At 35.2% G+C, this 16,052-nt stretch overlaps 1 long non-coding RNA gene across 12 annotated transcripts in view; it reads right to left on the reverse strand.

Annotated features, from left to right (window-relative positions):
* LOC139804549 (uncharacterized) overlaps positions 1 to 16,052 on the reverse strand; it is a 149,584-nt gene that overhangs the window by 50,873 nt on the left and 82,659 nt on the right. For 10 of the 12 annotated variants that reach the window (XR_011729435.1, XR_011729429.1, XR_011729426.1 and 7 more), the window contains 3 exons: positions 4,162 to 4,283; positions 1,586 to 2,487; positions 1,306 to 1,409 (listed from right to left, as the gene is read on the reverse strand). This is a non-coding gene — a long non-coding RNA (uncharacterized lncRNA). The remainder of the gene's footprint in view (positions 1 to 1,305; positions 1,410 to 1,585; positions 2,488 to 4,161; positions 4,284 to 16,052) is intronic. The other 2 variants (XR_011729436.1, XR_011729437.1) reach the window with 2 other exon arrangements.

Below are 16,052 nucleotides of genomic sequence, written 5' to 3' on the forward strand. Positions count from 1 at the left end.
AAGAGATTTTTCTAGGTCAAAGTTCCATAAAATGATAGGTTAGGATGCAAACTATTCAAGGGTTAGAAAATAACAAACATATCATCACTTGTTCAAAAGTAACTCTGTGTGCATGTATTAGATTTGGGCTCACAGATTTTGGGTTAAAAACCCTAAAATATGGTAGTGACATGTTTAAGTCCTTTCTTCTACATCTTGATTCAGCTGCTTAAGTAATGTACACAATTGTGAAAACACAGGTGGAGATAATCTCCAGTTTCTTTTTGCCACCTGAAAACCTGAAGCAGACACCCTGAGGCAAGTTAGTACATGGTTAATTTTAACATGTAGCAGAAGTATTAAGTTGTTATCTCCAAAAAAGGTTTCTATCTTATTTCAACTGAATAATGGCTCTGATTTCACAATTTATTATTTCATAAAAGCACCAAATGCAGAAGCAACAGTATAAAATTGTGACATAGTTTTATACATGTAATAAATTTTATACAGCTTAAAACTCTATGTTGTACAGCAGCAATATTTCATTACTTCTAAATTAATTGTCCAACCAGGGAGTTACAGATCCTAAACTAAACTTTCATGACAAATACAAAATAACACTACAAGCCTGCTAGTGAGAAACAGCTCTGCCTGTGCAAATATTAAAGAATCTTTGCCCTCCATGAGCCTTTTCCTTGGAGGCAATTGTAATTACAGACTTTCAACACAAATACAACAGTTTCAGAGAACTTCAAAAAAGAAAATGAGACAGAAAGAAAACTTTCTGGGGAAAAAAAAGGCAGGAAAATCTAAAGTTTTCACAGTAGAGTAGTACATTAGATACACTTACTTATCTTCGAGTACTTAAACAATTAACTTCATCCTGTAGTTCTGTACTCATTGGAAGAATGAATGACCATGGGCCAACATTTCCTATTTCTTTTACTTAGGATGAGAACATTTAGAACAGCAAATAAGGGAGTCATAACCCTATCAGCAGCGTAATTCTGCACAGCTTGCTGTCGGTGCAGTAATTCAGCAGATTTACAGTTCATCAGGTGCAAAGGAAGAATTTTTAAAATTAAGTAGAAACATGAGATAATTTTTTTGTCCCTTTGTGCACATAATAGTTTGACATAATGGCCAATATATGCAGTACTCAGGTTTTCTAAATTACCTCATCATATTTTTAGATGGTATCAGTTATGACGTTACTTAAGAAACAAACAAGTTACTGTGCCCCCTGAAACTCCCTGAATTATATATGCAATGCCTGAAAAACAGTTAAACATGGGTGAAAAACTGATACTGATCAAAGTCACTAACCTTATTATCTCTCTCCAGTCTCCTGATAAAGCAATGGCTTTTCAGTAACTCAGTAGGTTTTCAACTTGAAAGAATGGAAAAAATCTCATTGCAACCAACAGCTCCTAAAAAAAAAATGGTCATCACTCAGTATTTAATGAAAATACCACTTTTAAAGGCCAGGGCAAAGGCAGTGAGAAAGAAAATTACTACAACCAGAATAAAAAGAGTACATAAAATCAAAGAAACTTAAGAAAAGGCTCTTAAATAATAAGTAGCCCATCATCCTCATGACTCTTACCTTTTACGTATGTCTCAGTCTAGGAGCAGGATGAACAGGAAGAGGCTTAACACTAAGCTAATTCTTATGCCTGGTTCCCAGAGCAGGAGGACTTAGTAGCAGTCTCTAGCACAAGTGCAGAGTCACCCAATGCCATCTTCTTTCCAGGACAGCTAGGATTTAGATAGTCTGGAAGATACCTACTACTATGTAACACTAGCAGTGGCAATGACAAAAGGGTCATTATCAAACCCCAGTCAGTGCTTTAATTTCTCTCTCAAACTACATCTTTTCCTTCAGAACTCTACAGCAACACTGCTCTCAAGACCCTGTGACAAAACTCTGACTTCTGCAGCTGTGCCTGCTTGTGGCCTCAGCCCAGCAGCATGCAGTCAGATCAACTCCTTACACCTGGGGCACTCATAACTCTCCTCCTTCCCCCTGCTTCTTAACTTATTTTTGGAGGTTTGGATAGCCTGCAATATGTGTTGCTGATTTGAGCTCTTTAAAGAGAGAGATACAAAGAGCAAGTTTTCCTATGTTCAGGTACAGTAGTGTGAGGTAACTCAAAAAATTCTCAGTAGACTGCTTTAACAAAGAGCTTTAACTGTCTGCTCTAACAAAGAGGTTGCTGTTTTTAGGAAACTCACAACTTCTGAATTTAAGTGTGTAGGTCAGTACAAGAAACCCGTTAGTGATTTATGTTCACTTTTGCTACACTCTACTGAAAGGGAAAAATGTAAGTATGAAGGATGGACTCAATACAGCCTAAAGCTATGAGGAAATGTAGCCCATGGAGGTCAATGATGGAGCAGATGTCCACCTGCAGTCTGCAGAGAGCCCCATGCTGCAGAAGCTGAATGTCTCCAAAGGAGGCTGTGACCCCATGGGAACATTGTAGTGGAGCAGTCTCCTCGTAGGACCTGTGGAGAAAGAGAAGGCCATGCTGGAGCAGGTCTGCTGGAGGGATCTGTGATCTCATGGGGGACCTTACAGCTCTAAGTCCACAATCATCTTTGTTCCATGTTGACTTTTCCCATCCTTGAGGACCAGGAAAACCAAAATCTGGCTAATTTATATACTGATTTTTTTCCCCTCAGCTCCCGTATTTCTGGCATTCATGATAATTTGTCATAATTTATTTCACTTATTATTTAACATAAGCATTTAACAGTTATCATCTTTATCAACTGTAAAGTTTAAATCATTAGGTAGTGGTCTTCCTTGCAGAAGACAGAAGTATTAATCACGAGAAAGAGTATCTTGAAAATCTTGGGGTGATGTAATAAACCTAAGGTTACTTGTCAATTGAGATTAAGATGGGGAAAACCATATTTCTAGTATAGATAAGACAGGCAAATTCTGAAATTTCTGAGTTTTTTGCAGCTGCACAATGAAAGATCACTTTCTTGCTAGCTTTGCAGTAAAACAGAAATACCTGAATAACGAGCAAATTATAAAAATAATACAACCTATGTGTTCAAACGCAAGACCCATTTTTCATATGTTTTTAAAAAAGATGTAATTTTCCTTATTTTTAACACTTAATAGGATGAGTTATTTCAGAAGCACAATTCCCCCCCTTATCTTTAAGTGCATAATAATACCAGAACACGCACAAGTAAGATAAATCCAAGTGTGTCTCTTTGAACTGAGTGTGGTGAGATTTCAGAGATTTTCTTTATTATGCATATTTTGTGCTTTGAAGTTCTCTAGCCTCAGAATGGTTACACTCAACATCTTAAAAGAGATAATAGTGTAAAAGTTGATACTTAAAGTAGACTTAGAAGAGCATAAATCCAAAAAACTGCTACATCTACATAGTGCTGTCAAACATGAATAGTGATCATTGTGGTATTAATAACAGTAATTCTTCTTGGAAGTATTTAAACTTGACAGTGCTATCATTACCAAATGTGTTTATGCCAGCTACTGTAAAAGTTTCTCTAATGCCATAGATTTCTTCCATTAATTATAAACAAATTGACATAATTAATGATTCCTACTAATAATATATTATTTCAGATATGTGTGACTAGTATCCACTTACTAGCAGTGACACAGCAAATACCAAAATGCACACTAGTATTCCTAGGAAAGAAAATTAGGAGTCTTCAAGATAGAAACAAAGCAAGAGTGCACGAATTTGAGAGAAAAATATGCTGTCATGTTTAAGTAACACTGAACTGACACAGTATGAAAGAGAAAAACCTTGTACAATACTTAACTCCTCACATAATAAACAAAACGTATAGTGACTGAAAAATAAACAATGTTTTCATATTTTTCTTCTCAAGATTCTAGGATTAACTTTAAAAAGTAAAGTTTTGATTTGTCACTTTCACTTAATTCAGTGGCATTTACTCATTAGTTCAGTGGCTAAAACCTTTACAAACAAAGAGGAAATCTTGTCTTGACATCTAACTAGAGGTATTTAAAATAACTTCTCCAGCAAAGGGAATAAATGGCTACTGGCCCATTTAGGAGTGAAAAAATGAAGTACAGGGATTTTATAATTCTCAATGGAATTATTTCTGTTTAAAGCAACCATCTTTACTTATAAATTCTAACTTTTCCCAAGTATAACTTTTACATACCGTGTAAACAAAAGCAAAAGGAGTATGGACCTTGTTTGCTGTCTTCCAAGTAAAGGTCTGAGCACAATTACTGCAAGATTTTTTTTCTGATGCCCCATCTTGACTTTCAGGATTAGCAATGCCTATCAAAAAGCACCACATCATCATGAGTTATAAATAATATATAATAATACATAATCCACAAATTTATGTATCCTCCTGCATTTTTCTTTATTTTAACCCATCTGATTCTAAAAGACTTCACCAAACCTTATGTTTTTAAAGAGTATAAAAATGTCATGCTCCAGCAGCCTATCTAGACTATGTTGCCTCTGAAAGACAGCAGCTTTTATTCTACTGAAATTTATGCAGTTACTGTAATTTTTCACTTCTGTATTTAACAGTTTCAACTCATTATTTTTTGTTAAATTCAAATCCATTTGGTACTGTAGTAAGTAATGAACAGAAAATATGAAATGCCACAGTTTTGTAACAAAAATCAATTTCCCCAGAAAGAATAATCTGAACTTCATGAATTGCCTGAAATGAAAAACTGCAAGAAAAAAAGTTGTTTTTCCCATTTTCTGTTAGCCATAGAAACTGTTCTTGTGAACTTCGTGCTCATTTTGTCATTTTTTACACTCAAGTGCTTTGGGTTATCTAAATCATCATTTAATCCTAAACATATCTGTGAAGTATCTAGCACATTTCTGAGTGCTGTAAGAATTAACACTTGAAGGAACACAACAGACAACTGAGCTGGGAAAGTAAGATTACCCTTCCAGCAGTACAGTGAATTTACAATGATAAGTGAACAGTGTAATATAGGCTGGTACTTGGATGGTTGAAAATTTGCTTGGTAACAGTTTTCTTATTTCCTTTCCTTCCTGAGGAGTGGAAGAGAGGCAAAAGGAAAGAGAAATGCAAAAGATGGAGTGAAAATCCAGCTTTATTCTGGCAACACAAACCAAAACTCTTTAGTACAATCCACCGAGATGTTCTGGTATTTCCTCTAAATTTTATTAATTGTCAGGGAAAAGCTTACCACAGACAGAGCACACTGCAAGATATGGCTCATAAATTTTTTTCCCTTAAATACTCTTGAATAATAAAATCAAATAACAAGTAAGGGACACAGAATTTTCCTTTCTTCTTCTTTTCTACTAGAAAACAACCAGCTTAATCAAGTATCAATACTACATTATTGGCTTGGCAAGAAGGCCAGGAAGAACAGATGAATGCAATTTCTAAAAATGCCTTGACTTGCAGAACACTGGCTTCGTTCTATTCTGGACTCAGTTATCACTGACTCTGCATCCATCACCTATTACTCAACTGTATTTGCAGTGTCAGGTTTTCTTTTTCCTACATACTCTCCTCAGTGAGTAAACTGGAGGTGGCAAGAGGTTGAGAGGGGAACACAACTTGGTGAGCTGGCCCAAATTGGCCAAAGGGATATTCCAAGCCATACAACAACATATTCAGGATTAAAAAAAACAAATTTGGGGGAAGGAGATATTGCTCAGAAACTGGCTAGGCCTACTAGTTTACTGGTGGGAGGTGGTTAGTGATGGCCTTCACATCATTAGTTTGTGTCCTTCTTTCCTTCATTTATTACACAGTCTATTTCAACACGTTTTCTCACTGTGGGAGGAACTAAGTTAGCAGCTGTGTTGTGCTGGGTTTGCAGGACTCCTTTCTGCCAATGCTGAAGATCTCCTTTCCTCCCTTGAGCAGTCTGAAATAGTGAGACACTATGATAACTAGGAAATAAATGAGTCTCAAATCCATATGTGGAACAGTATTGCCTTAGGTGGGTTTGCAAAATAAATAGGGCTTCAAGTTCTCTTTAAAGCTTTCATGGACATTTAAGTATATATTTAAAATTGCAACTATAGGCAAGTGAACTGCTCTGAATGACTGATATAAACTGATCTTAGTACCATTCATTGCTGCTTCCTGAGTAGAACTATAGTTTGCTAACAAGAAATTAATTGGAGGGCACCAAATGGTTTAATGGAAAATGAACAAGACTAAAGTTTGACGTCCTACAGTTGTTTCTCACACTAACATTGATCATATGTTAGTGTGAAATATGCTCATATGTCACTGCTCAATGGAACTGGTCACAGAAGACTTTCAGGATGATGTTCAACTATGCTAAGAAACAGCATAATTTTCAGTTTAAATCTTTTCAGAATGTCTCTAATTTTCAAAATTGCTAGTCCGAGATTTCCTCTTTCTACTAAGAAAACTACATTTTACTCTGCAGATGTCAGCAGCTCAAGCTGAACATAGTGTTTCATTTTCTGAACATAATCAATGTAAAAAAATAATAGTTTGTCCATGTTTTCAAATTATCTGATGAATTTAATTATGCAGCTTGTCATTTGAATATCACTGAACCATATAACCATTTTGGTTGGAAAAGACCTTTAATAACATTGAATCTAATTGTTAACCTTATTCAGCAGAGTCCAGTGCTAAACTATGTCCCCAAGTGCCACATATGAATAGCCATTAAACACCTCCAGGGACAGTGATCCAACCACCTCCCCCTAGGCAGCCTGTTCCTTTCAGCCAGTGTTCTACCCAGCAAAGCTTACACCCATCCAAGGTATGAGTAGCTCATTTCTTCAGGAGAAGGCCATGAGCAGCAGTTTTGAAGCTTTACCATAGTTCTGGTAAACAATATCCATAGACTTTCCCTCATACACTAAGTGGGTCACTTTATCATAGAAGGAGATCATGTTTGTCATGCAGGACATTTGTATAAATCAACATATAAATGCTACAAAAGGTAGGAAGATAAACCCACAGTCAGAGTAATGCCACAGAAATCAACAGGTCTCAGAGCTAGAAGACTAAATTGAAATGATGCCATTGTTTGCCACTGGAAAAGGCACTGCTCCGATTTTTTAATGTAACATTTTTTTACAGGTATTTAAATCAATTATTCATATATTGAAATGGAAATTGCAGTATGTAACTGCCTCTGTCAGGTTACAATATTCTTCTCAAGAGTGTGCAATGCAGATTGCAAATGTTCATTATACATGTACCAGCCTTGAAGAACCAGTTATTTATTAGCACTGGGTCTTGTAAGCTGTATTTGAGGGGTTTGCTATTGGAATTCCTTAAAAGGATTGCAAATATTTGTGATTTATTCTTGATATTTAACTTATCTAGTGCCAGAAAAGCTCTGAATGCTTTTTCGTATTCCCATGTGAGCTCATAACATAAATACAGAGCAATAAATGAGATGATTGAATGACAGATCATAGAAATATCAGTATTCCTGTTGCATTAGGAGTAAGTTCAAAATAATGGGCCTCACATATTAAGGCACCTTTGAAGCAGACAACATATTCTGCAGTACTAAGGAATATACTATGCAAGACAGAAAATACCTAAGGGAGATTGATGGTGAGAATGAGAAAAAGGGACAATAGTTAATCACACAGTTAGCTTGGTTAATCAAATTAAAAATTTGTTCCATGTATCTTTTAATTTAGTTCAATTTATTGTTCCTTGTAAAATTGATTAAAAACATCAAATGCAAAAAGGTCTCAAAAAAGCTTTTAAGTATAAAACTACATTCTTCATTACATTCTTATTTTAATTTCCTTCAATTTAAAACCTAAATTTGAACATAACTATGGGGAAAAAAATTACGTGGTCAGAGGTTTCATTTCTCCTTCTGATACAACAGACTTAGACTTCCTCTTCACCTTGCAGTGAACATTTTATTGTGAAGTTACAGAAACTGGACAGCTCATCAGCTATTCCATTCCTCACAGTAATTCTTTACTGGCTTTTCAGGCTAGTGGTACCCTGAACAATGCCATGCTGTGCATTGCTTTATAGATAGCAGGTATGTTTCACAGCTGGATGATTTCACACTTCAGAGAAGCACTCAAGTAGGTAACAGATCTCAGTTACACTCCATCTGTCAGAGGTGCCCAGGGTGACTCTAAAAAACCAATTGGACAGGAGAGTGAACTCTGAATACCCACTGCAAGCAACTTGACTGTGTAGTTCACATGATATTACTGAGATTTAACAACTGAAGTGCTGATTATTTTTCTATTTATTTCTTTTCTCAAACAGAAATACTAATTCTCCCTCTTTCTCAGTATCAATTTGTTTGTATATTTTACCACCAGTTTTCTCATAAAAAAGAAAAACATTTAAACATTCCAGGCATCAGTTGACAAATCCTGCAGAAAGATAGTTTCACTAATAATAAATGTTTGCTGCTCAGTTCTTTCAATAGATAGTAGACTTAGTTGTAAAGTGCTTAATTTAGAATGCTTGAATTGGTTACATACCACGACTTTTCATCCTACCAAGTTTTTGTGTGTGTGTTCTTCGCAGTCTAACTAAGCTTAGTGCTCATCCTCCTTATTCAATTTCTTGTTTACTCCTCTTGAAGTAGATTGGTCAACTACTTTATTTTTTTTCCTAAAAAGAGTTTTATTTTATCAAAGTGTAATACAGTAAAAACACTGCAGAGCTGCAAGAAAACACAGTGCAGAAGCGCTGCAAAACCAAATATATTAATGTGATATACTTACAATACCTCAGAGCAAACATCTGCAGAACCAAGAAGAATAAAATCACATCTCTTAGAGATATATATAGGGATTCAATGGTAGTGACAGTCTCATTATGACACTACTTGCAGAGGCAATATTTTTTTTCTTCAAAAATAGATTATGTAGTCAAATATGCAATTGGAAAGCAGGCTAGAATATTTTGATTTCAACCTGCATTAGCTAGAAGTCAGACTTGCTGAGGAACAGAAAACAGCAGTATAAGTGAAGTATATGTTAATATAAAAAAAAGGACACATGAAACTTATCAACTTCATTGCATAACTTCGATTAAGGTTACAGATGGAATGGTATAAAAAATAAAAATACAATATAAGTGGTTACAGACCTCAGACAGGATGAAAAGAAAAATTTGCCTGTGCTTCTACAGCAACAGAGGCTTGTCAAAAGTTGGTATTATGGATCATATGAGATTTCAATTACCCTGAAACTGACATTACAGATAATGGCATAATGTCTTAGGCAGGTTCATGTTTATAAATATGAAAAAACTGTTTTCTGGCATAGTCCGTTAAGCAGTCAAAATTATCAGATGCTATTTTTAATTCAGTTCTGGAGAAATAATATGGTATGACAAAGAACACATGTTAGGGAAAATCAAGAGTCCAGTTGGTGTCGAGATCATCACATTGTAAGTTACTTACACACAAAAGTGGAGTTTTTTTGCCTTGAAAAAAGTAATAAAAAATAACTGAGAAACAGACACTAACATATAGGAAACCTTCCAAAAGAAATGGTGAAAAAGGGTGAGAGAAATTATTTGAGAAATAGGAGGTCTGAGTTTCCACATATGTGAAAATATCTCCCTATTAAGCTGTCTATCCTTTACTGATAATCTAGCCCCTTTTCATATCTATTTGGGTAGATTTCCAAAGAGAAAACCAACACTCCTGAGAAGGAATAAAGCATGTAGCAATACAATACAATGGCAACTTCCTCTCTTTAACTGCAGCAACCCCGCCACACTGAAAATGTGCAACTAGGAGTTAATTCTATCTCATCTTTTTCTCATCAGAAAATAAGATATGCCAGAAATACATGCACATTATTATTCCTGCAGGCTCTAACCACGCAAAAGTATAATTACCTTTTAAAGTGAATACTGTTATCAAGCCTGTAACATGAGGTAAGAACAATGTGGTGTTCAGACCTCGTGAGAGCTTTGCTTAATGCTGACACAGAACTGTCTGAAGACATCTGTCATCCTATATACATTGCCTTTTGCTTGGATGTATTTAAAAGTTTAGATACTTTAAATAAGGAATGAGATTCTATTTGACATCATATCCACTGAGGTTCCTCTAAATTATGAAAATCTACTTCTGCAGTGATATAAACCTATGAGTGATTGCTAAGACACTTCTCAGCTATTAAATGTGGTTTCTTCAAGAGCCATATGGATTTACAGAAAAACTAGAGATTGAGAAAATATTAAAAATAAACAAATATTTTAATTTTCTTTAGGTCCTGTAACATTTAACCTAGTTAAATACTTCTTGAAGTTAAATGTGATCATGTGGTACATGAAGACAATGAGATGAGACCAGAAGAAATGTAACAGAATTAAAATTGCTAGCAACTCATAAGTTCTCAGAACCATATCATGAGGGGCTGGATGCCAGCTCTGAAAATTCAGAGTTCATGAAACACCTTTTATGCCAAAATCCAGTATTCACAACATGATCCTTATTTATATGACTTTTGGGTGTTTCTAGTTAAAAAAAAAAGAACCTCAGTCCTCTCTTTGTACTATGTAAAAACAGAAACTACTAGTATCAAGTCCTGGGGTACATATCCTGGGCTATCTGGGATTTATATGTTAAAGTGTTAAATAACTGAAATAAACAGTAATTCTATGAGACTTTATCAGCAAAATTCATTATTTTTGATGACTAATTTTAAATGCCCTGAAGAGAGCTTGATTTTCAAGGGTGGGTGTTTAACACTTTCCAGTGTCACAGTGCTGTCATGGTTTTTAGAGCAAACAGTCAGACAGTGGAAAAAAAGCCATTTCTGACAATCAAGATCTTGAACAAACTGTAAAGATGAAGGCCTCAAAACAGACTGCTGCTGGTCTTTCTAGCAAAAATTTGTTGCTGCTCTTCCCAGTGAAAAACCACTTTGTAAAGTTTAATTTACATAACACTTACAAGGGGATTCCTATCCCTTAACTTCAAGGATCTCAATCACCCATAAGTACTTCCTCTACAGTCAGTGAGAAGTAGTGGATAAATTGAAAGGGAAATTCACCCACACAAATTCAGCCTTTTCTTGGCTTGGATAGATTATTCTCTCAAAGCACCTCTCAGCTAACTGAACTGACAATTTCAGAGAGAAGTGACAGATGTGGAAAAAGATAGTATCTTTCATCAAACAGACTAATACAGCTAGAAAAAATATTTCAGGCACACAAATCTTTCACATGAAGTAAATAACCAATTTCATCATAGGTAAATCAAAGCACCACAGAAAAAAGGACAATGAAGAACATTAATTAACATATGTAATATATTTATTTGATGGTCAGCTCTTATTTAAATGCCATTCAACCAATGTTTCTTCAGTTGAGTACCACTGATTAATGAATATAGAGAAAAGGGTTGGGGATTTGGTTTTTTTGATTTGGGTTTTTTTGTTGTTTGAGACCTTTTTACTGTTTTCAGTATAAAAATCCTGAAAAATCATAAATCACCTCACAGAGCAATCTATTTTGGTCACCTAGTTTTCAAAATCTACATTAGTTTTTACTACTCATGATTCATTAAAAAACTCCACCCCCTTCACTGATGTTTAAAAACTGCCTTTATCCCTTCCAGAAAGCATCACCTCATGAGTATCTGTCACTGATTCACCCAAGTGTATCCAGCATCAATTTATGCTTGAAAAGACTTGTTTTATAAGACAAAGCTTTTCCAAAATTAGCTCCTTGAAGCTGGCATAGATTTAAGAAATGTATTAAAAAACAAGACAATGACACAGCCACCTGCTTCACTTTGTTGGTTATGCAGTGAAGAAATAAACACAAAAAATACTTTCAAGTAAAAGGTCTCTACAGCATGCATGACAGGGAGAAAAAATCAGTACTGCAGTTCCTCTGGCCCCTCTCCTGCTGACTAGAAAGGAAAGGCCAAGTTCTAGCTGCCCCTTGGGAGTTCATAGCTTTAGGAAGGAACATGTGGAGGAGAGAGTGTGCTCTCTGGCCTGAATTCAGCCAGCTGCTCTTCACAGTTAACACCTCACACGATTTTGCAGCCCCAGTTTCTACAGTAAAAAGATCTCTTCTAGGAACCTGTTCCCAAAATGGTTCATTCACATAAAATGCATCCCTTTAAAGGTCTTGTGGAAAGAGCTGGTACATGCTGTATGTATTTCAGGGTTACTTTAAAGATGATTGAGAAATATTGCCTGAGATAGCTATTTAGGCACAAAATTACCTGTAACAGTTTGAAGGGAAACTGTATCTTAAGGTAAATAGGTGAATAATTTTCATTTTGTTGAGTATTTTTTTTATTTATGTACATCTGTTACAGGGCTCTTAAATGAATGAAAAGGCATTTTTCAAAATTACTTCTACTACACAACTTCCATCTTTCATTTGGAGACCAATTTTGCTTGATGCAGGACAATTCTGAGCCTTTGCCATTCTTTCGTTCCACATGTTTACCACATCTCTACTACTTTCATCATATGTGAATTAAATCATCTTTCTTTTCCATTTTCTCTAAACATCCTTGAAGCTTTTGCAGGATGTCATCCTCACTGTCCCTTGAGAAAACAACTTTGTTAAAAAACAAAATCCTCTTTGGTTTTGGATTTGTTCTTAGATTTCCTATTTAATAATGCATTTTATAAAACTCACTGCATTTTAGCCAAGTTTAACAGTTAAGTTTCTGAAGAACACACCTGTGTGTTCTCTAAGCAAAATCATACTACAAAAGCTCCAAAAGGAAGAAGATCTTTTTCTTGGCTTTAATTGAAGAATAGAAGTATCACAATAAAATAAAACAAAATATAATAAAGCAAAAAAATCTCAATTAAAGAGTCATCATTATCTGAAGCCTGCTTTGGACAGGAATAGCATGTGGTGGATCATCTCAAAATCAGCAAATTTTGGGAATAAGAGTAGCTATTCTGAACATGCTATCCTTCCTTTCTTAAGAATTTTAGTGGATGATGGAAACTGTATTCCACCAGTTATGCAGATGGTTTGTATTGCAGATTTACAGCTGTCAGACAATTTAGTCATATAAGCGGCAGTTTTTAACTTCAGAATGCTGCAAAATTAAGTCAGATTAATACTTTGTTGTATTTTCATGAAAAACATACCTGTTGCTTATTTTTTTAATACTACTTTGATTTACTTGATTGAATATTTTCTTGATTTATTTGACTACTTGATTTAATTAATTTAATAGAGGACAAGAACAACACCTTGGTAGCTTAAAAAAAATAATCTCTTCTGACAACATTGAAAACGGCAGTGATTAATGTTGCATATTCACAGAGAGATCATATCTGACTAGCTGGAACCACTCTGATGTGACTTGAACTACAACTGCAACAAGAACAGCTCACAGCTCCAACAAGTTCAAAATGGCAGCTTTGAAAGAACATGATGCTGTTATTCCATATAATTTAAATACTGTATTATGATTGCGCACTGATTTGTTCTTTTTTTAGGCTTTAAAGACATATTTAATGACAAAAATATCTAACTAAAATTGCTGCAGTGAACATATGGTGGAGGTATTGACAGTAATTCTGTTACTGAATGCAAATATGAATGTTTCCATACTTCAGAGCTTGCTTTTGGGGTTAGGGGGAAGGAGGTGGTAAAGTTGTTTCTTCACAACACATTGGCTCATTGTTTCCATCTATAATGAGGTATCAGGATCTCACAAACATTTGGCTTCAAAGGACCCAAGACAAATATTCAGACTGACACTGCTGCTGAGATTTTCTAGCACCATTCTTCCAATTCTTACTTACTATGCCATTTTTCATATTACCTTTCCTTCACATGATTACGTGCAAATTATTTAGAGTAGAAAAGGAAAACTCACAATTTGCCTTCTCCTCTAAGCATGAGATCCTTAGATGGCATGAATCAGCTGATACATACCTGCTGAATCATTGGCCTATACAAAGTTTGGGATGTAGTTGAGATGAGAGGGCTAGAGATTTTTAAATATTTTTCAACCCTGCAGTTTTCATTTATTTCCTGAATGTCAGCTGAGTAATTTTGGGTTTCAGATCACTAATATGGATACTAATTTCTGATGAAGATATTCCAGTAAGTGAAGATTTAAAACCATCTGAAAGATCTTTGCAAAAATCAATTTAAAAGAAACATTTAAAGATATGAATTTGGCAGCTTCCTAAAAAGAAATTGGACAGATCACCAGTAAGAGCATTTGGTTTAATATTGATAACTCCTTGGACTGTTCAATTAAATTTCTAATTAGTATTGATTTGTTGTGTCCTTAGGAATGAAAGCAAAGATGGCACCTGAGAAAAATAAAAGGGTTGGTGTTTTTTTTAAATCAAAGTGAACACACATGCCATTGGAAGCAAGCAAGAACTTGTTATATCTTATACTTCCTTCTGTCCACACACATGTATGATAACCTGTATCATTTGGGCTGAATCATACTCAGGCTACATATATAAAACCAACTGCAGAAACCTCTTAATATGATTTTTACTTCTGAACAGAAAGCACAAGGAGAAGCAATGCTTCTTTCTCATGCTGCCTAAAAGGACATCTCACACATTTAGAGGGAAAAAGAGAAAGGATATTTCTGGGCAATTAAGTTTCCTCACAATTGATTCCCATGACATTGGAAACTATTCTCTAACTGTTTTGTGTCCTGATGCTTTCAGCTATCTCATGAGAAAGTTAAAATTCACATGCAAGAAGACTTAAGATCCCACAGCAGTTCCTAAAGAAATCTGCACTCTTGATTCTGACTTCTGCACCTCTATTTTGAAGCAACTATTTCTGCCTCAAGCAAGTTACTTGCTCAAAAGAGGCAGACAGGCACTATGTAAATTCTGTTGCCTAGTAAGCTGAAAGCAGTGCCATTCACATGACTGTGAACTGCACAGTCTTTATCCAGATTAAATAGTATTTAGCACTTACTTCAGTCAGGTGTCACTTCCTTTTGAGTTTCTCTCAAACTAGACATCATGATTATCAGCAATGTCTCTACATCACCTTGACAGCATTCTCCAAGATTCCATCATCTAAATAATTTTTCTTGGCCTTCCTGAAAGAAGTTACCATTTTCTACATGTATTAGGGAAATGCAGAATCTGAGTCCTGTCTCCAGCACCCTACACTACAATTATCCTGCTGCCTCACTGTTTGGCAATCTCACTATGTCAACATAGACCATGTCTGCATAAACTTCAGCCAACAGTAGATTTCTAATCACCTTTATATGTTTTTGCTGGATTTACATTGACATCCTAAACTGGCCATACTGCTTGCTCTTAATGTATAGGTAAAACATTACAGTAGCACAAACCCATATAAAACTGATTTTTAGTGTATAAAAATGAAAGTATTTACTAATAACCACATTCATTCACATCTCCTCCAATTCTAAAGTATATTAGTATACTAATAACTTTTTGTAACTATTTATAGCAAAGGTCTCAAAGGTCTGAAAGCCTTTGGGATTCAACTGATCTGGGCACCACTACCTATGATTTCTACAGGAAACAGTAAAGTAATATAACAAAACCTAGACTACAAGGACATAAAAGTATTTGAAAAAACAGCAGTCCACAACATGAAAGGCTTGCCAGCAACCCTTCTTAGAGCCAGGTGTGCAAGGGAAAACTCTATATGAGTTTTCAAGACTAAGAAATCAACCTGGAAGTAAAGCTTTTCCCCAGTCCTAGAAAAAAATTCAGGGTAAAAAAAATGCTTTACTGTCTTAAAACGAATTGCTTTAAAGGGAAGTGGAAATTGGAAACAACTGTGTGCACCTATGACTGGTTTTCTTCAAATCACAGCCTATGATACAGTTAAAGAATTGTTATTCATACAGTTCACCACTGCTGCAGAACAACTAAAATCTTACAGACATGCTGTGATTCTCATGCCCCCATTAAAAAAATGAGCACCACTCAAATAATCAATCTTTTTTTTATACTAGAATTTGGATTCCAAGATAGTGAGAGAACACTAGGAAAAGCATAAACCTTTGTTAAACCAGGGGAAATTTCATCCAGGGTAAGAAAAAACATTAGGGCCATGAACAAAATAATTTGGTTCTCAGCATGAGG

The sequence above is a fragment of the Heliangelus exortis genome, chromosome 18 (assembly GCF_036169615.1).
Source record: "Heliangelus exortis chromosome 18, bHelExo1.hap1, whole genome shotgun sequence".
Classification (NCBI taxonomy): Eukaryota; Metazoa; Chordata; class Aves; order Apodiformes; family Trochilidae; genus Heliangelus; species Heliangelus exortis.